At 41.9% G+C, this 21,999-nt stretch overlaps 1 long non-coding RNA gene across 1 annotated transcript in view; it reads right to left on the bottom strand.

Annotated features, from left to right (window-relative positions):
- Positions 1-2,463: 2,463 nt before the first annotated feature.
- Positions 2,464-21,999, bottom strand: part of LOC109552403 (uncharacterized) — a 35,304-nt gene continuing 15,768 nt past the window's right edge. Inside the window, exon 3 of the long non-coding RNA XR_002179210.3 lies at positions 2,464-2,515. This is a non-coding gene — a long non-coding RNA (uncharacterized lncRNA). The remainder of the gene's footprint in view (positions 2,516-21,999) is intronic.

Raw genomic sequence — 21,999 nt, 5'->3', positions numbered from 1 at the left:
GAGTGAAAAACTCATTGGACAGGCTCAATAGTAGAGTGGAGATAACAGAGGATAAAAGTCAGTGAACTTAGGACAGATTAATAGAATCTAACCAGTCTGAACAACAGAGTGAAAACAGACTGGGGGAAAAAATTGAAGAACAAAGTTAAGCTAAAATTCATATCATCAGAGTCCCAGAAGGAGAGGAGAGAGAGAGAGAAGGGGAGAGAGGGACTGAAAAAGTAGTTGAAGAAACAATCTCTGAGGATCCCCCAAATTTGGCAAAAGGCATAAGCCTAGATTGAAGAAGCTGCACAAACTCCAGAAGGGAGAAGCTCAGAGAAAACTAAAGAAATCCACAGACTTAAGTCCTAACATTTCAATAATTATAGCCATCGTAATTATACTTCTAAAAGCTAAAGACAAAACAGAGTCTTGATAGCAGAGAGAAATGACACATGACTTAGAGGGGAACACCAATTCAAATGACAACAGAATTCTCATGTGAAATCATGGAGGTCAGAAGGAAGTGGTGCGATGTTTTTCAAGTGCTGAATGAAAACTGATGTCAACTCAGAATTCTATATTCAGTAAAAATATCCTTCAGGAATGAAGGTGAAAAACTAATATAATTTGTGACCAATAGACCTACCCTAAAAGGATGACTACAGGAAATTCTTCACACAGAAAGGAAATGATAAAAGAAGGAAATTTGGAATATCAACAGTGAAGAAAGGATAACAGAAAAGGTAAAAATATTGGGTAATATAATAGATTATTACTTTCCTCTTAAGTTGTTTTTTTTTTTTTTTTGCGGTACATGGGCCTCTCACTGTTGTGGCCTCTCCTGTTGCGGAGCACAGGCTCCGGACGCGCAGGCCCAGGGGCAATGGCTCATGGGCCCAGCCGCTCCGCGGCATGTGGGATCTTCCCGGACCGGGGCACAAACCTGTGTCCCCTGCATCGGCAGGCGGACTCTCAACCACTGCGCCACCAGGGAAGCCCTCCTCTTAAGTTTTTAGATTTATGTTTGGTGGGAGCAAAAATTATAATATTGTCATAAGTTCTTGGTGTATATAGAGGTCATATTTAAGACAATTATATTTAAAAGGAGAGAGAGTAAATAAAGGGACCTAAATGCACTTTTTACTTGAAGTGGTAAAATGTCAGCACCAGTAGACTGTGACAGATTGTGTATGTATAGTTTAATACTTGACCAACAACTAAAAAACTATACAAAGAGATATACTCAAAAACACCACTGATAAATCAAAATGGAATTCTTAAACATGCCCAAGTAATCCACAGGGAGGCAGAAGAAAGAAAAGAGAAGTGGAAAGTGGGGAACAAACAGAAAATAAGTAATAAAATGTCAGACTTAAGTCTTAACATTTCAATAATTACATTAGAAGTAAGTAGTCTAAATACACCATTTAAAAGACAAAGATTGACAGAATGGATTTTGCCATGTCCTGGTAAATTTTCTGAACTCCAAGAATAAAGTGTAAATGTCGTAAGCTTCTAGACAATGTAAATAGTTTACTTGGGACAGAAAGAGAGCTCTCCAAAATTATTTTGTTGACCCTACTGTCCTTGTTAAGACTTATTGAGACCTAATATTTGTTGGTCATAAGCAGTTTATGTTATCTCATGTTAACATAATTCTATGAGGTATATATTATTAGTAACTTTATTTTATAGATGAGAAAACTAAGGCTAACTTTCCCAAGGTCACTTAATTAGTATGTGTGGCAGAGCTTAGATTCTAACCCAAGGAGTCTAATGAAAGAAACTAAAGAATAAGTACAAGTTAGCTCCCTGGGGAGAAGAGAGAAGATAGACCTCATAGGCAGAGAGAACAGCCTATAGGAAGGTTCTGAGGATGGGAAGGAAAACCTATTATGTGCAAGGTGTTTTAAATATAATATTAGGGCTTCCCTGGTGGCTCAGTGGTTGAGAATCTGCCTGCCAATGCAGGGGACATGGGTTCGAGCCCTGGTCTGGGAAGATTCCACATGCCGCAGAGCAGCTGGGCCCGTGAGCCACAGCTACTGAGCCTGCGCGTCTGGAGCCTGTGCTCTGCAACAAGAGAGGCTGCGATAGTGAGAGGCCCGTGCACTGCGATGAAGAGTGACCCCCGCTTGCCACAACTAGAGAAAGCCCTCGCACAGAAATGAAGACCCAACACAGCCATAAATAAATAAATTTAAATATAATATTAATAATCACAAAACTCCAATAAGCAGATATTAGGGTGTCTGTTATGCAGATGAAGAGACTCAGCAAGGTTAAGTAACTTGCTCAAAATCCAGCTAGTAGGCAATGAAGCCAAAATTTAAATCTGGGTCAGCCACCATCCCCTATTCGGTCAACAAACTGGAAAGGCTCTTGGAACATACCTCCCATGGTGATTGGCTTTGTCACCCCAATAGTTACCCTGTAGTAACCCAGCAGTTAAAACCTTAAAGAGAAAAGAGTCTGTCCTACCTTTCTGGGTGATTTTGTTCAAAGCTGCTCTGGGTCTGAGTGTCTTCATCTATAAGAGAGAGAATCGGGCTACATCAGTGTTTGTCTAACTTTGGCGGAGGGGAGACAGTGGAATCCTTCATTCAGTGCAAATCCTATTAAACGGAGCCCAATGTGGAAGACAGGTAAAGGCAGAGCAAACCTGATTGAAGGGGCAGTGCTAGCCTGGACACTCTTCAGTTAAAACACTCCTACAAACCTAACTTCTGGAAATGGTGCATGGAGAGGCTCCAGGCACAGGGGAAAGTCTTGGAGGCATTCTCTTCCATCTTTAGTGTAGGCTAGGGAGAGAGATGGATGACCTAGATTTTCCTAAAAACAAGGCTTTATTCATGTTTTGTTACTATGTACTGTGTACTGCAACATTGCGTTTCAGTCTGTTTTGAATCACAGGGATGTTCTGGGAAGGATGTGTGGTAGAGGCTTGAATTCCCAATTCTGTCCCTTGCTAGCTTTGTGACCTTGGACAACTAATGTAACCTTTCAGTTTTCTCATAAGGAGGAGATAATACTGACCTTGAAGAGTGTTGTGAAGACTAAATTAAATAATAAGGAAGGACAGAGTATGTAGCATATGATTAGGGGTGTTGTAGACATTCAATAAAATGCAGCTATTATGCACATTGAAACTCCCAGATCCTGATACTTTAAGTCTGCTGTGGAGCATGGGTCTGTGTTTTTTCTTTTTTCCTTTTATATGAAAAAATTTTGATATGAAAAGAGATATACTTTTTGCAAAGGAATACTGGAGGTAACAAATTTAAGGTGGTGAATTATGAAAAACTGTACTTGTTAATGACACTGAAGATATGTGTATTTTCATAAGCTGGACCCTGAGTAATGACTGTTACACATGCTAATTAGCTTGAAACCAAACAGCAAGAACATTCACAAAATAATCCATTATTAAAAAATACATTTTTTTAAGTAAAAGATGACTTTATGAGCCTAGAATTGACAGACAAGGATAACCTGACTTTACAGACTTTGTCTTATGCATCATCATGTAGTTGGGGGCACGGTCTGACCTCCCAGAGCCTAGGAGATCTAGGAGTGTGTTTTACTAGAGTCTAAAGTCATGGCAGGTTTCCTATAATGGACCATGAATTCCTGCTATTTCCCATGGAGCTTAATGGGAGAACATTTCAGAGCATATGGTACTTTGTCAACTGATACTAATGTGTCCATTAGTGTGGCTCCAGAGGGAATTTCAGTTTATGCCCAGAGAATGAACACTTGGGGAACAGAAATATCTACTTATAGCCCCTGCCTTCCCCACAACTCTGTCCTCTGTTCAGCCTCCCCCTCTTCTTTCAGTCCTACCAGAAAAAGATGTTTAATAGGGGTGTGCTACTAGTGGTATCTGCAGTATCCACACTTGAACCATAATCCCTTAAGGCACACCATCTTGATGTCCTTCGGAGCCCTCATGCGGACAAATTCTCATTTGACCCTCACAGTACTCCTCTGAGCTATGTATTGTTATCCCATTTCACAAACAAGGAAAACAGAAGCTCACAACAGTTAAACTATTTGCCTTGAGGTCAGAGGTAAGTGGCAGAGCTAAAGCTTAGTCCACTGTAATAGCCCAACCCCATGCTGGATGTGCAGAGGTATCAACTTGGCCTGACTGGATCCTACGAATTGCTCACCTGAATCATATATGGCCCAAATTAAGTATATGCAAATTTATTCATTTATTCAAATAACATTGACTGGGAGCTTTTGGGTAAGGCACTGTGCTAGATAAGGGGGAGTATTGTCCTGGCAAGTGCAAGGGCTTTGGAATCATTCAGCACAAGGACATCCTGGCCCTAGTAGGTGCTCATTAAGTGCTAGTTATTATTAGTCAGAGACATTTTGGAGCATAGAGAGATGCATCAGATGTGGTCCTGACCTTCAAAGGCTCTAAAGTTTAAATAAATTCTATGACCATCTGAAAAAATTTAAAAACTGAACCCCTTACTTGCTATATCTTACACTTTATTCCTAAATAAAAGCCAAATGAATCAAATATTTAATTGGTGAAACCATAAAAGTACTAGATGAAAATATGGGAAAGGTTGCAAGCATTAAACAGAAGATGAATAGATATTATTACATAAAAATAAAAAATCCCACGTGGAGGGGAACACACTATAAACATATTCAAAAAATAAATGAAAAACTAGGGGGACTTCCCTGGTGGTCCTGTGGTTAAGAATCCATCTTGCAATGCAGGGGACACCGGTTGAATCCCTGGTTAGGGAACTAAGATCTCACATGCCGCGGGGCAACTAAGCCCACACACCTCAACTGGAGAGAAGCCTGCCTACCGCAACAAAGAGCCCTTGCGCCACTGTGAAAGATCCTGCATGCTGCAACTAAGACCCAACACAGCCAAAAATAAAAGAAAAACATTTAAAAAAGAAAAATTAGGAAAAATATTTGCAATACATGTGCCAAACAAGAGGATAATATCCTTATTATATATCAAGTTTCTAAAAATCAATAATAAAATACCAACAACCCAGTGGAAAAATAGGCAAAAGATAGGAATAGATAATTTATGGTAAAACAATTATAAATGGCTCTAACATCGATAGAAATTCTCAATCTCACTTGTGAGAGAAATTCAAATAAAGATAACATTGAGATGTCGTGTGTTACCTATCATAATATCAAAGATCAAAAATGTTCATAATACACTGTGTTGTTGAAATGTGAAGAAACAAACTCTTATACTTTATTGGTGGAAGTATAAATTGTTACAATCTCTGTGAAGAGCAATCTGGCAATATCTATGAAAATTTTTAAAATGTGCATTTTAAACAACCTAAATGTCCATCGTTAAAGGACAGGTGAGTTATGATACTTCCATTTAATGGAATGCCGTGTAACCATAAAAAAAAAAAGAAAGCTCTTTCGTACTACTGACTGAGAACGGTTTTCATGATATATTGTTAAATTTTCAAAATGCAAAGCACAGAATCATGAATATAACATGGTACCATATGTATATGAAAAAGGAAGGAAATGTTTAAGAATAGATATGAAACTGATAACACTGGTTGACTCAGGGAATAGAACTAGAAGGCTGAGGACAGAAATGAAAGTTAAACTTTTCACATATACCCTTTGAATATTATGAATTTTTTTTTTTTTTTTTTTTTTTTTTTTGGTACGCGGCCCTCTCACTGTTGTGGCCTCTCCCGTTACGGAGCACAGGCTCCGGACGCGCAGGCTCAGCGGCCATGGCTCACGGGCCCAGCCGCTCCGCGGCATGTGGGACCTTCCCAGACCGGGGCACGAACCAGCGTCCCCTGCATCGGCAGGCGGACTCTCAAGCACTGCGCCACCAGGGAAGCCCGAATCTTATGAATTTTGAACTGTGTAAAGGTGTTAAATATTTTTAAGTTTTGTTTGTTTTCCTTTTTTCTTTGTTTTTGTTTTTTTTTTGGTTGCACCGGTTCTTATTTGCAGCAGGTGGGCTCCTTAGTTGTGGTTTGCCTGCTCCTTAGTTGTGGCATGTGAACTCTTAGTTGCGGCATGCATGTGGGATCTAGTTCCCTGACCAGGGATCAAACCCAGGCCCCCTGCACTGGGAGCTCAGAGTCTTAACCACTGCACCACCAGGGAAGTCCCAATATTTTAAAGTTTTAACGCTGAAAAAAAATCTTTTAACTCAGGAATTCAATTCTAGGAACTAATTCTATAGATGTATTTACACGTGTTCCATATGTACAAAGATATTCACTGAAGTATATTATATAATGGCCAAAGATTGGAGACATCCTAAATGTTCGCTAATAGAGGAGGGCTTAATAAATTATAGTACAGTCACACAAAGAGTTGCATGCATTCATTAAAAAGAATTTAAAAAAAACTTGGTAGCACTATGTGGGCTGATAGAGAATAATCTTAAACAGTTTTGAATGAAAAAAGACTGTCGAATAGTCTGTATTATCTGCTTATGGTATGCTTGCATATGCATAGACTATTTATGGAAGAATATACAAGAAATTGCTAATCTTGGTTGACAGGGAGGGGGACTGAGTGGCTGAAGGACAGATATGGGAAGACAATTTTCTTTTCACTGTATATCCCTTCGTAGCTTATGAATATTTTACCATATGGCAAATAAGACTCAATCATCAAAAAATGTTTAAGTACATCATGTTCAAAAATAGGGGAGTGTCTGCGGGACTTCCCTGGTGGCACAGTGGTTAAGAATCCGCCTGCCAATGCAGGGGACACGGGTTCGAGCCCTGGTCTGGGAAGATCCCACATGCCACGGAGCAACTAAGCCCATGCGCCACAACTACTGAGCCTGCGCTCTACAGCCTGCATGCTACAACTACTGAAGCCCACGCACCACAACGAAGAGTAGCCCCCGCTTGCCGCAACTAGAGAAAGCCCACGTGCAGCAGCAAAGACCCAATACAGCCAAAAATAAATAAATAAATAAATAAAATTAAAAATTAAAAAAAAATAGGGGAGTGTCTGTATTGAGTTGAATCTTGCCTCCCTGTGGGTTCTGCTTGTTGATTCAGATTCTATCATTAGAAACATATGTAAACCAACTTTAACCCCTCTCCTACTAGACTCTCTTGAGATAGCTGGACACTCTGAGTCTTCACTTCCCCGGCCAAGCACCCTCAGAGTCCCAAACTGTTTGTCCTACGAGAGGTCCTTCCTCATCCTACTCTCCATCTTTGGACTCTCTCAAGTCCTAGGGTTTCTTGGAAAGAGCATTACCCAAAACCAAGCATGGCTCTTCATGCAATGTAGTGGGCTGCTAATTTTGTAGGTAACAAAATGGAAATTTCATTTTTTAAAAAATGCATTTACATTTATTTGATTGTAAGTGAAGCTTAAATAAGTTTTCATGCATTTATCAATATTTAATCAATAGTTATTAGTTTAAGTTTGTGGTCTTGGGTCCTATTTGAATATTGCTCAGATTTCAGGAGAGTTGGATCAAGTACCTGCTCAATATTATTGCTGTTAGAACTTAAGTTAATCAGGCAACATTTTGATTATTATGTTTTTATATAAGCACTTCACCCAGCACTTGCTTCTCCATGGAGCAGCAGCATGAAACAAACAAAAGGTGTCTAAACAGCTGCTCATATATTTAAAAATATAGACTTCCATTGCCCTCCATTATCTTATGAGACTAATTGAGCCTAAAAGGATCCTGGTATGGAATATCAGCATTACAGAAAATGAATCCCCATGTTCAGAATAATTGTTTTATAATACATGGTTCTCGGGCTTCCCTGGTGGCGCAGTGGTTGAGAGTCCGCCTGCCGATGCAGGGGACACAGGTTCGTGCCCTGGTCCGGGAGGATCCCGCGTGCTGTGGAGCAGCTGGGCCCGTGAGCCATGGCCGCTGAGCCTGCACGTCCGGAGCCTGTGCTCTGCAGCGAGAGAGGCCACAGCAGTGAGAGGCCCGCGTACCACAAAAAAAAAAAAAACAAAAAAAAAACATGGTTCTGTAAAGGCAAGGAAGGATTCTTTCTATTTCATTGTGTGCGTGTGAGACCAAGCTAGGAGGCAAGAGGCACATGCCTGGCCCTGGGCTGGGAGTTGGAACACCTAGAATTCCTCCATCAATCTCTGACTCTAGTCTCACTTGCCCTGGATCTTGAAACAGGTCCTGGGTATCTTGAGAACATCTCCCTCAGCCAAGGTGATGAGTTTCTTTTCCATGGGAAACAACTGTTTTGAGAAGGGAAAAGAATGGGTTATTTGGTCTCTATGATTGGTTAGAGCAGCTGGTGTACTAGAACAGCTATGGATGTAACTATGCATCATTTTCTCATCCAAAGAGCACCCAGATGATCCCTGGGGTTTCTTCTAAGCTCTGATACTCTGTGAGTCAGTTATGGGAAGGTTATCTTTGTGTCCCGTGCATGGGCTGAGTCCCAATCTGGGATAAGAGATTTCACAGACTGTAAGTCTCTGGAGGAACTAGTCTGTGGATGTTTGGATATAGCTTCTCACCATTACCAGAAAAACAGATGAAAGTTTCTGTTCGTCTCATGGTGTGCCACCCTCACAGTGTACGGTGAGCACTTTTAGATTGCTTACAAACTTCCCTGCAGCTTTAAAATCTGGACCCAAATTAGCAAAGGAAGCCTGTTCAGCAAACCCAGAAAAGTATGGGGGCTCTCCATCCATGGGCCTTCAGCCTCTGCAGAGGCTGCTGCAACATTAGCACCCTCCATTCATGAGGATGTGCTCCTAGGAGGTATGTAAAGTGACAGTATTGTATCAAACCCTGCAGAGGCTGTTTCAATCTTCAGTGAACATCTGCAGATGTCCTCTGTTATGGAAAAGCATTATTTCAGTCAGAGGGGAAAAGTCAGAAATATGAGGGAAGATGATGGCTGTTTTCAACTCTTTGGAGTCCCATATGGTACAAAACAAAATTATGTTTGTTCTATGAGCCTCACAGGGCAGAGCCATAACCAATGGGATGAGGCTGGGAAGTGGGGCTGGAATCAATGGATGGAAGACTTCAGGAGTTAAGTCAGCCTTCTGTGTTCCCCAGAGCATGTTCCTTGATGGGGCACATAGAGAAGGCCACATCTTGCTTCCTGGGCCTCAAGCTCAGGCACTAATAGCAATGCTCTGAGAATGGGGGCTGTGCTAGGGCTCCTCCTCTCATAGACTGGCAAATTTTCAACCAACGAGAGCAAAATGGGGCCCCATCAACTGCAGTGTTGGTAGACACAATAGAGTATTAGCCCTAGAGGGGAGCAATTTGATAGGCATCCACCTCTACTCAAACCTGAGTCCCCAGGAATCCCTGACTCTATTTCCTTCTCTTACAAGGAAAACTGATGATGTGCAAGGTCCCCCTGAGCCCTACCGTTCTCAGTCTACAATTCTGTGTGCTTGTAGCTACACCATCCATCCCCATCCACAGACAAATTACTGTATTACCCTAATACTGCTGCATTCCTGAAACACTTGAACAATACTACTCTAATAATCTGTGTCCAAATTATTAAAAGAATCTCTTGCCTCAAATTTTTTGATGACAAAAACCAAATCATTATGGGAGATGGGGAGAGAAGGTGTAGAACATTGTTCTTTCCTAAAGCCAGATGGAGAGCTTTGCTCAATTGTTTACTTTTCTATTAGATTTCAACACTGAATTTTCTTCACAACATAAAAATGTGTTTTAGAAAGGGTCAGAAAGGAAATTTCATTAAGGAAAAATGTTTGCTAGTTTGTCTTTAAATTATTAAGAAGGGGGCTTCCCTGGTGGCGCAGTGATTGAGAGTCCGCCTGCCGATGCAGGGGACATGGGTTCGTGCCCCGGTCCGGGAAGATCCCACATCCCGCGGAGCGGCTGGGCCCGTGAGCCATGGCTGCTGAGCCTGCGTGTCCAGAGCCTGTGCTCCGCAGCGGGAGAGGCCACAACAGTGAGAGGCCCGCATACCGCAAAAAAAAAAAAAAAAAAAAAAAAAAATTATTAAGAAGGCAGAGAGATAAAAGTTTTTTTGACTAGGAACTCTTAAACTTCCTTAGATGTTGTCTAGTCCAACTGCCTGCTTTTTCAGATGAGGTCTTAAGAGGGAATGTAAGTTAAAAACTGCTCATTGCCTACCCAGTATCCATTCTGTACTTTCTCCTTAGTAGCAGAGTCCTGGGTATTGTGCCTAACCAAAACCTTACATTTCCTAGCCTGTACCTCAGATAAAGGTCCGCATTAGGATTTAAGAAGAAGTCATGGGAAGAGAGTCCTAGGAAAGATCTTTAATGGCATGCTCCCTTTTGCCCTTCCCCCTTTCTCCTTCCCATTGCTCGGGATGTGGATATGATAGCTGGCACTCTAACAGCCATTGGGACCATGAGGTGACCTTGAAGTTGGAAACCTATGCTAAAGACTGTGGAACAACAAGATAAAAGAAGTCTGGATCTATAAGAAGTCGAGGTTATATATTATAATCTCTAGAGTAGTCACTAAAATGAAAGAATGTATAATTAAGATATTCAAAGAGGGAAAAAAATGGATCAATAAAAAATAGTTGATTAATCCAAAATAAGGCAAAGAAGAATAGGAAAAAGAATATAACAGGTGGGGCCAGTGGCATAAGAATAGTAAAAAGGTGGCAATAAACTCAAATAAATCACAAGCCTAAATGGCTGGAGCTATCATACCTACACACGGACGTAAGATGGGATAATCGAGCCTCAATAAGGATAATAAAAGCACTGGGTTGAAACTCACTCAATGTGTTTAAATCCATGAATTCATAATGATATATTTTAAAAACCTATTTGGTCACCTTTGGATGATGTTGGAGTAAACAAAGAGGAAGAATCAAGTACTTATCCTGCCTTTCCTATATGAACTGCACCAGTTATATGCTGGTGAAGGTTTAACAACTAGCTCTCTAGGGATGAAAAGCCCTCATTTGCATCATGCCAATTTCCATGGTGTAAAGGCTACCATGGCCAATTTCGAGCTAGCAATGTGAGACAGGTGAGCACGGGGTTGGGAAGAGATGTGTACAATCTGGTCTCATGAGCTGGCTGACTCTATCTCTGAGTAACAAAATTCTAGTCAGTGAAGGAAAACATCCTTTATCAAAAATATTCCAACCTATAAGTGAAAAAGAAATGATGGAGTTAGAACATCACCATTTTGCAGCTTCCAGTGAATTAGTGGATCTTGGCATTTGGCTCCCACAGCTGCTAACATCACACTGGGAGACACAACTGAACATTACATGCCTCCTGATGAAAGAATCCTACACTGCTTAGGGTCTTGCCAGTGGGAACAAACCCAAGTCTGTAGAGCCTCTGGATCCAGCTGCCAGTTTTGCAAGGAATGCAAAGAACATTGCATACGGGAATACATTGAACTGCACCATGAGTATGCAATAGGCAAATCTAAGCTGTGGGAAACTCGATGGGTCAAATGGTCTAGGTTCTTTAACAGATAAATTGTTAGAAAGAGAAAGGAATGGAAGGGAGGCTGGTAGATTAAAAGAGATTTAAATGACATAACCAACTTCTTTTAATGGGCAAGATTAAAATATAGTGTCTAGGGATGCAGAGTTGGGTGACAAAACTATAGGAAGTGCAAGGACATGGTCATTCTAAAATCAGGAGATTGATTATTTATGGAGGAATGGCGTTCAAACTGCAGCAGGGCACAGGGAGGGCCTCTGGGTTGGCTTGCAGAGTTCTATTTCTTAGCCTAGGTCATAAGAACTCATTGAACTACATATTTGTATGTAGTTTTCTGTAGCTATGTATGGTTTTACAATAAAGAGGTTAAAACAGAAGCCAGACAAAAATAGCACATACTAATAATTTCATTTAATGAAGTTCAAAACCAGACAAAACTAATTCATGTATGTTAGAGGTCAAGAGAGTTGATACCCTTGGGCAGGGCTAGTGTCTGGCAAGAGGCATAAGACGGGTAATGTTCTGCTTTTATATCCGGTTGCTGGACACATGGGTGAGATCATTTTGTGAAAATACAAGAGAAAATTAATCCATTGTGTGTTAATGCCACTGTTATTTTGGAATGTCTGTTATACACAGCTGAACCTAATCGAAAATCCCAGGATGAGTTAATTGCAGGGTATACTCTCTCCACCACTATCATTATGATGCACCTGCTCTGCAGGTCCTAAATGACTAAACACAGCCCCAGTTGCTAGGGTTTGCATCAGTCTCCTCTCCGGAAAGCAGAGCACCAGGTCTCCCACTGCCTCTGAGAATCACTCAGTAATTCCACGAGTATTACCGAACCTGGACTTCTAGAATTACAGAGGTGAGTGACAGAGTCACCGTCCTCATGGGCTCAGGAGTTAGTATAAAGAAATGCAAAATCCGTGACATTATTATTTTAAACTGTGCTGTTCAAAGACCCTGATATTAAGATACACTTTAGAAATTCCTTAGAGTTTAGTACTAGGAACACAATTTGTCTCTTTTGAAAAACTGACATACTTCCCTTTATCAGTTAATGAAAGCTATCTAACTCACCATGCATTTCTTTCTGCCCGGGCTGCCAAGAAAGTTAGAGTTACATTTAGTGCTAAATGACAGCAGCTTTTCCTGCCCAGTAGCAACAACTCCCACAGCTTCACAGACCATCCTGCCTACTTCCAATCTCTGTTTTCTACTCAAAGCTCTCTCCTAAATTTCTGTCCACTCAAATTTCTTCGTAAAACAGATAAAACTTGACAATCTCATTAACAACCAAACGTTTTGCCTCATCTCTTACCGCTCACACAAGCACCCTCTTTGCTTGTCATTTCATGATTTTCTCGTCATTTCTCAAATGTATCCTGCACTTGAGGCTCTAAGCACTTTCCTTAAAAAAGTTTTTAAACAGCTTTATTGTGCTATAATTTACATACCATAAAATTCACATTGTCAATGTACCCAAGTGCTTCTGAACATGCTGTTCTTTCCTTCCTTTTCCATTTAGTCATCTCCCATTCTTCTTGAAGACCTGGGCAGTGTCACCTCCTCTGTGAAGTCACACCCAGCAAACCCAGACAGACTAAATTTCTCCCTTCTGTAGAAGTTTATATTTGCCTCTATTATGTCATTTAGCCTATGACATTATTATTGTTTGTGGACATTGATGTTGTGTCCACTAGTATGTGAACCCCTCGAGAGCACGCTGGGTGTCAAGGCCTTTTCCACCCACTACACTGTCTTCCAGAACAATAATCATTCCCCAGAAGTGGTCAAGTTGCCCAGAGGAAGCTGCTCACCCAGGACTGAATATCCTAGGGGCCACCACAGCCATGGAAGCTTTACCAAGAACCAACTGGATACCTTCTGCTTGAGTGCAGGATGCCTGAACTATGGTGCACACTGCACATGAATTCTAATTCCAGACACAGGGGTTATAAGAGAGTTTTAGACTTCGGAAAAGGATAGGGGTGAAAGCCTGACACAGAATGACTTCTAATGAACATCAACAGTGCCAACAATATACTATATTTCATCGGCTCTAAGGCACCATCAATCGTAAGACACATCCCAATCTCAGAGGTAAAAAGATGTGCTTTTTAGAGTCTGAAAAGTATGGTAAGTTACTTACTGCAAACCTCAAGGAAAAGCAAAGAGAAAGGCAGGGCAGGATGGAGAACTTTAAATACCCTAAACTTTGAAAAGTTTATAAAGAGCCCACCATGTCCCCATCCCTACCTTGAGAATTTCAAAATTAAAAAAAAAAAAGCCCTAAGCACCAAACTAAATATAAAGAGGTCTTAACAGTGTTCTGATCTTTTCCTATGAGGACTATGTACTTAATGCTTTTTGGAAAACTTGAGATATCAAATTTTCTAAACAAAAATAACATTGGTGGGTGCTTTGCTAGTGCCCTGGGCATGCACTTAGTGTGCCTGCGATGGGCCATCTGGCACTGGAGGGAGGGAATGATGGGGCTGTGACTCATACACAGCAGCCTCACGACACTCCACAACCAAGCAGCTGCGCATTGGCCTAGAGCACCGACATCTGCCTCAATTGCCTGCATCTGCTTTGCGTGTGCTTCAATTACTTCATTTACAGAAACACAGAATAGTTAGTCCCGTGGGTCTCAAACTTGAGCACGCATCAGAATCACCTGGTGGTCTTTTTAAAAGACATAGCTGGGCCCCGCCCCAGAGTTTCTGATGAAGCAGGAATTCACATTTCTAGCAAGTTCTCAGATGATGCCAAGGTTGCTGGTTCAGGGACCACACATTTAGAACTACTGACATGGTCTAAACTACTCATCTTACGCAGAATAAACTGGAGCATTACGAAGGGAAGAGGCGTGCCGAAGATCACACATTAAACCACGGTAAAGCCAGGCCTGGACCTTACCCCCTTCTCCTTATTATGCAAACGCCATGTGACTGCCCCTCACGTAGCTACATTAGTTGCCAACCCAGAGAATTAACGGTTCTGATAAGCACTTTGTATCTACGAAATTTGTTTTATATTTAAAGTTTTAATATAATTGCTAATAATCAAATGAGACTCCTGTGTCATTAGGTTTATTAGTGAAACAAACACATCCAGCCTAAGCTATTATTTCTGTTTGCTTTTAAAACTTCATTTCTTCTTCCTTGCCCTTTCTTTTTCTCTGTCCTCCTTCTCTCTGTATACATTCTTCAGAGCACTTTGCAGTAAGATTTCCCCCAAGACCAATATGTTTACAAATTCTCTTTTGTCTAGATTCCAAGTGTCTCCTTCACATTTTCCAGTAAAACTCCATCCTGCCGCAGCCCCATCCATTATCGCGGAAGTGGAAGGAAGACAACCAGGTCTGGAAGTAATGGTGCACACAGCCTTGCAACATAAAGCACTACAAAAACCGTTCTGTGAAACCCAAATTCACAGCAACAGATAAAAAGACATATAATTGAAGGCATGTTAGTCTGAAAGTTATTTTCTTCGTTTAACAGAGATTTTTCTTAAGTGACTACTATGAGCAGAGGAGCAAGCCTCATTAGTAATTAGGATCTACCCGTATTGGGTTGTCCTTTTTGTCTGAGCTTATGCAGCTTTTAACTGCGCCATATGTCATGGTCCTATTCCTGAGCACCTAATAATATACATCCTGTTCGTTGTTTAGGCTCTCAATAATGTTTATTTAATTGAGTTGAGCTTAAGCCTGGTTGGACTCTGCTGATAACTCTTAGGAACCTCCTATTCTTCCCATTATTTTGAAGCCAGAATAGGGTATATATTTTCCCAACCAAAATCTGGCAACCTTGTGATAATGCCCGAGTACTTATCCTCCTCCACCCAGCATTCCCAAACTGGAGAGATTAGAAGTCACCCACTTTGGGGGAAGGCATGATGAAATAAAATGAGTTGTTTAAAATGGAAATGATATAGCTGATTCCTAACACAACATTGTGAAGCAATTATACTCCAATAAAGATGTAAAATAAATAAATAAATAAATAAAATTTTAAAAATGGAAATGATGACTGGAGATGAAAGGAGAGGACTCTGAATCCTAAAACTCTCGTGGACAGTGATGTGGGAAGATGCCACCAATATAAAAGTAAGAAATAAAATTTTGTCAGGAGAATTATTATTTCAGAAATTGAAGAAGGCAGAAAACAGAAAAGAAAAACTTAAAAGTTTCTCACGGATTTAATGCAGCTCTTTAGACAGGAGAAAGACCAGGGAAATCCTGAAACCCAGGGAATTGAGATGAAGGGATTGGGCTGGAATTCAGAGGACCTTGAGACTGCAGCTTCAAACTGGGGTTGAAAGCGTGGAGAGTGGAAGAACTATGCTTTTTGGGGACCATCGGAGCTGAAATAAACAACTCTGGGCAAAGGTAAGAAAAACTGGATTAGCAAAGATGGCCTGGAAGATGGAAGAACGGACAATAACAAGCCCAATTCTGTCTGAATCTCTGTTGCGCTAAAGGGAATGAAGACAAACTTACAGTCACCTCTCTGCATATGATTTTACCCTCAAGATCTTCACACTCTTGGGCAAAGCAATCTCTACACCCTCAACCCATGCTTCTCAAACTTTAAAGTGCACACAAAACCCCTAGGGGCCTTGCTCAAACACAAATTTCAGGGCCTCGTCTCCCAGGGATTCTGATACGGTAGGTCTGTGGCAGGCCCGGAATCTGCATTTTTAACAAACTCCAAGGTGATGCTGATGGTGCTGATGGATGGACCGCATTTTTAGCAGCACTGCTCAGACAGCCAACTTAGTGGGGTGGAGCATTCTGGGCTTGGAGGGCCAAAGCTGTGGGCACAAGAAGTTGTCCTCTCTTTGCGGGCCTCTCACTGTTGTGGCCTCTCCCGTTGCGGAGCACAGGCTCCGGACACGCAGGCCCAGCGGCCATGGCTCATGGGCCCAGCCGCTCCGCGGCACGTGGGATCTTCCCAGACCGGGGCACGAACCCGCGTTCCCTGCATTGGCAGGTGGACTCTCAACCACTGCGCCACCAGGGAAGCCCAGAAGGTGTCCTCTTTGAGGGAGACAGCCCCCTCACGTCCCTCATGCCCAGAGATGGCTGCAGGGTGAAAACCACATCATCCTAGTTATCTCCCACACACACCCCATCTTCATGCTCCACACCTGCAGTTCCTTTAGCTACTTACACGTTTTCTCCAGGTCCTTTGGCTCTGGAAGCAATGATATCAATAGGCCCTGGGGCAGGTCTGTGGCCAGGAGACCCCGTAAGCATTTAGGAGCTGCCCAGGGTTCAGGAGGGGTTTATTCGTGCTGATGCCGGAGACCAGCGATGGGGAGCACTCCCAAGAGTGCAGGAGTCTCCCGACGCTTGCTGGGCCAGCAGTCACAGGCCTTCCCTTAAATGACTTCTTGGCAGGCAGTTGCCTGCCTGCATTTCATCCAACAGACTTCAGCAGAATCAGAGCTCTGAATGCAAAATCATAAGTACTGGAGATGGAACCAGCCTAATATCTCATCTAGGGTCTATCCCTGAGGGCCAGACTAAGAAAAGCAATTACAGTACAAGAACTGAGTCTTTTCACACATGGGATTTAGAGATTTCATACTGTTTTGAAGGACTTTTCATCTTTCAGACTGTACCTCCTCCAAATCACAGTGTGTGCAGCGGTTTTAGGCTGTGAAAGGAAACTAGTAAATTCAGGAAAGGATTCCTATGTCCAGACCTGGGATCCTTGGTCAAAGCTACTAACAATACTCACTCTGAGAACATATGAAGGAACTTTCCCTTGGTGGAGTGAAGTTAAATATTTTTTAATCATTTTAATTCTGAATGGCCTTTTTTTTTTTTTTTTTTTTTTACTGAGCTGCATGGCATGTGGGATCTTAGTTCTCTGACCAGGGATCGAATCCGTACCCACTGCGTCCTAACCACTGGACCACCAGAGAACTCCCCTTCGTTTTTTCTTGACAGGTTATTAGAGGAATAGAATATGTTGAAGAAGGTAAAAAGTCCCACAGTAACAAGGTTGATTGAAAGAGATTGTGCATGAATCACGGGAGAAAAGGAATGTGTTCAGAATTCAAGTTAATTCAATGCTGTAAGTGTCAATGGAGCAGCCCCCTGGGCCAGACACTGTGCTATGGAGTGGAGAGCACCAAAACTGAAAAGGAACGATCCCAGATGATAAGAACAATCCTTCACATCTTTCAAGTGATTTATGTCAAAAATTAATTTAAAAAACACTTTTACAACCTTTATCTCACTTTATTTTCATAGTTACCTTACAGAGTAGGCGAGGCAGGAATTATCATCGTTCTACAGATAAACTGAGAGTCAACAGTTAAATTATATGCCCAGGCCCTCATCTTCCCTTATTTAGATTTTATTACCAGCTTTTCTTATCAAGTGTGTAGTAACGATCATAGTGAAATCAGGTTTCATAGTGAAACCCCTCTGTTTGAAATCTCTAGGATTTAAGAAGCTCCAGGACACTAAATATCACCTAACATACAATACAGTTTAGCACTGTATGTTATTCTCCACTTGTCCCCCCTACTATCCCCCGTCATTATTTCTGCCCATGTTTCCCCCTGCTCTGTGCCCTGAGAGGTCCACACCTGTAACTGCATTACCTAGGCACCTTTTCAGTTGAGTTTGGCCAATGAAAGGAGCCAGCAGACTGAAGTGCAGCAATGGGGAGAGGTAAGGGTATTTCTTTCCTGCTCCCTTGTTTCTCTTTCCTCCATGGCTGCAGCTCTCATTGGAAACTGGGAATACTATTTCCTCCCCTTGCCCTTACGGGTGTTAAATCTTCCTACTCTTGCTAATCTCTGGGTGCCTCACCACCTCTTGTTGGTTCCCTTAATCCCACCCACCCCTCTGCAAGTAGTGCCTTCATTAAAAATCTCACCTCAGTTAGATACTGTTTCCCCCTGGGACCCTGAATCATACATACCTCTCTCCCACATAGCCCTAACCTGTACAGATAATTTTAATGCCCAGAGGAACACAGCGAGCCTAAAACAACCACAGTCACAAACTCATGGATTTTTCCCTTTGAATAATTAATGTTTGTTTCTCCAGTGCTTACTTGCCACAATCCTACCTTGGGTCCTTCTTTTTTCCTGGCCTGAACTTTTGCTATGGTCTCTAAAGCCTCCCACCTCCAATCAATTCTAACTAGAGCCTGCTAATGGGTAAAATTTCCTGATGCACAATTCTGCTCATATCATCCCTACCATGCTTCCCAAGTGCCTATGGCATAAAGTTCAAACCTGGCACTTAGCATGTTGAACCTCTCAGTATTGTAATGGGTGTCTATCTGATCCCACACCCTATCCTAAGCAGCTTTCCCAGCAGAGGCTGTCTGGTTCATGGTGGTCCCCTAATGAAAAGCATGGGATACAGCACAGAGTAGGTCTCAGCAAGTATGTGTTGGATGAATGACGCATGAATGGATTCAATTTAACATCCGCTCAGCACCTGTGTGGTTAACCTTTAAAATATTTGAATAATCAGCTGAACAAGCTGGCTAATTTATGCTAAATGTCCTATATAAGATGCTGTATACAAACACATCTGCACATTTGCCGATTTTATATGACTATCTCTTAATATGGATATATACATTTTATCATATGCCATTTTAAAAAGGATCTCTCTTTGGAGAAAGTGGTACCACACACATAGGCATGTTTTAAAAAAAAAAATCCTAAAGGTTCTAAAGCTGAACAAGGTCCTAGAAGAGGTTTCTGAAGGGCAATTGAATGCGTGCAGCTTTGAAATATTCTACTTCTCTCTCATTTCCTATCAGTCAGCCCCATCCTCTCCTTGCATCCAATTTTGTTTAATGAGGCTACTGCAATGTATTTATTTTGGGGTGATTGAATTTAGAAAGACATTCATCTAACACTCAATTGCTGTCACAAGCTGAATGGCTGAATCATAACAGGGGTGATGGCATTAATCCGAGGACAGCTGTTTCTTATCATTTCTGACACACAAAAGAGCTCAGGCCAGGCAGGAGGTTTTGCCTCAGTTGCAAGGTAAGACTGATAGGATCTGAAGCAGAAATGCCTCTGGACAGGTGGAAGTAGACAAGGAGAAAGAAAAAATACCTCGTGAGGGACTAAATCTTTGGTTTTCAGAACTCTGTCTGTTATGATGTATGAGTTGCTTCTGTCCCTTTGGGATGCTCAAGAAATTCCAGTCAAAAGGAGATCATTTGGTAAGGACAGCAAAAGCATCTCTGTGGGTAACTAATCTTTTAAGAAGAGCTTACAAGTCTGTTGTGAGTAGCTGCAGCTATTAAAGAATAATGATAATGCTGGCTCACTTTTGCATGGTACGTTATAGTTCAGACCACGATTTCACATTCCTCATCTCAGGCAAGTTAAGCTGGAGTATGGTATGTACTTGGGCAGCCGCCCATGTGTGCTGAGACCAGGTTCCCAGGATGCTGAGGAGCCCCTCCCCAAAGAAATCTTGGTCAACATTTGCCTTCTGCAAATGCCCCAAATCGTGCCACCATGAAGGCATCACTTCTTTGAACTCAGCCATTTCTACTACTAAAGCAAAAATGCCCCTGGAAATAAGCATGTAGCCAACTCCTGACTCTTCTACACCTGAGTGTGAATGAATTCTCCGCACCTTCTCAGCAGAACAGCTGGCTAAGGTTTTGAGCAGGAAATGAATGTAGTAAGAGAGTAAAAGGAGGTGAGGGACAGACATTGGTGACCCACTTCACTTGCTACAGCTTTTGAGGTAACAGGAAACAGGTAGGGTGGTGTTAATTTCAATACAGGACCTTAGTATAGCTAAGAGCTACAGTAATCTCCACCTACAACCATACACCTTCCAAAGGTGATAAAATGTTACAAGAATTCAATTTTTAAAAACCCCTAAGTTTGAACCATAGTGCATCCTAATATAAACTTATCCGAATATAAACTTATCCATTCATTTTATTCATCTGTTCATTTATTCATTCTGTAGCTGGTATGTTGAATAACCAGAATTCATGGAATCTAACAAAAACACTATTTTAAATCTTCCACCGCCCTTTAAACTTATCAGGGGTGGAATGGGGACAGAGCTTCCTCTGTCACTAGATATAAACTTAAGCATGCCCCTAGACTTTGGTGGCCACTCCTAAGTAGACACAAGTCCTAGTTCACTTTAAGTCACAGTTATAAACAGCTTCAATTCAGTAAATTAAAATATCCACATCCATGTAATAGTAATAGAAACTTCTAACTTCATTCAGGGGGCTTTCAAGTGGGAAACCAGGATCTAAATCTTCTCCTCCCTTCCTGTTACACTCCCATCTTGCCAAATGAGATTTCTGACTCCTCCTGGAGAAAGAGAGGCGGAGAGGGAAGGTGGGCATAAAGGGCTTGCTTGATTGGGACCCTGGTGAGATGGTGGTGTCATACTCTCTAGGCCTGGCAGTTGTCTCAAACTGACTTTCTCTTATGTGATATTATTGTGAGTTCCTCAGAGACCTTCTCTCCTCCCCCAGCCCTGGTGGTCTCTCACTTGAGAGGGTCCCTTAACCTGAGCAAAAACATTCTTCTCAGGCAGGAGTTTCTTCCCCCAGCCCTAGAAAATGCTGCAGCCCTCATCCAGCTTCTCTGCTGGGGCCTCTTCAAACTCCCTACTAAACGGGTCTAAGGGGCATCCCACACTGGCTCTCCCCTGCGGGGCCCATATCTGCTCCTTGGAGCATTCTTTGCCTGAACCAATTCTGGGAGTGTTGGCCAATCCGGAAGCAGCAGCAATCTCCTTTGCTCTGCTGCCAAAGCATCAGCCAATCCTGCTCTTTTCCTGTAAATTTATAGGGAGGGAGTCAGACCCGGTCCCCGGGGCCCATAACTGCAGGAAACACAGCTCAAGTTCTGAGTGGTCTTGTTGCAGCGAGGTGAGGGGGGCACCCACATCCCTTAACCCCTGGGGCCACAAGTGGCACTTATACTCCCTGCTCCCTCCAAAGAAATCCTCTTCAAAAGCTTTCAAGAGTGGCATCTTTGGACCCTTGATGGCAGTGACAGTGCAAGAGTCATGAAACCACTTTTCTGCTAAATTTTTCTGTTGGTTCTTCTGGATGGTCTGCCCCACAACTTTGGATATCTGATAGCTATTATGTCTTGCTTCTCTGTGGGAACTTTCAGTCTAATGCTCTGTTACAATTCATTCACGTATCCAGCCAGCAATTGTTGAAGGTCTACCCCAGTGTAGACTCTGCTGTTCCCTACGTCTTTCCCTCTTCATTTATTCTCGTCTTCACCTTCCTGCTATCAAGTGTTATGATGTTATATCGATTATTCTCTTTCTCCCTTCTTCCATCCCCACAAATTTCCAGCTATCACTGTACATACACGTGAGAAAATGTTTTCACTTTCTGTACCAAAATGGTTAACAAGCAAACTGAGAAAAATTAAAATGAAAAACTGCAATAATGAAAATACTGCATGTCAGATTATCTTACAAGCATAATAATGTTTTTAATGCAAAGCGTAGAATGTTGTCTATTTGGATTGGAGTTCTTCAAAGTTCAAGTTGCAAAGTTCTTGCAAAGCTCT

Source organism: Tursiops truncatus, chromosome 6, assembly GCF_011762595.2.
Source record: "Tursiops truncatus isolate mTurTru1 chromosome 6, mTurTru1.mat.Y, whole genome shotgun sequence".
Taxonomy (NCBI): Eukaryota; Metazoa; Chordata; class Mammalia; order Artiodactyla; family Delphinidae; genus Tursiops; species Tursiops truncatus.
The sequence above is the reverse complement of the archived record's forward strand: the minus strand, read 5'-3'. Positions and strand labels throughout refer to the sequence as shown.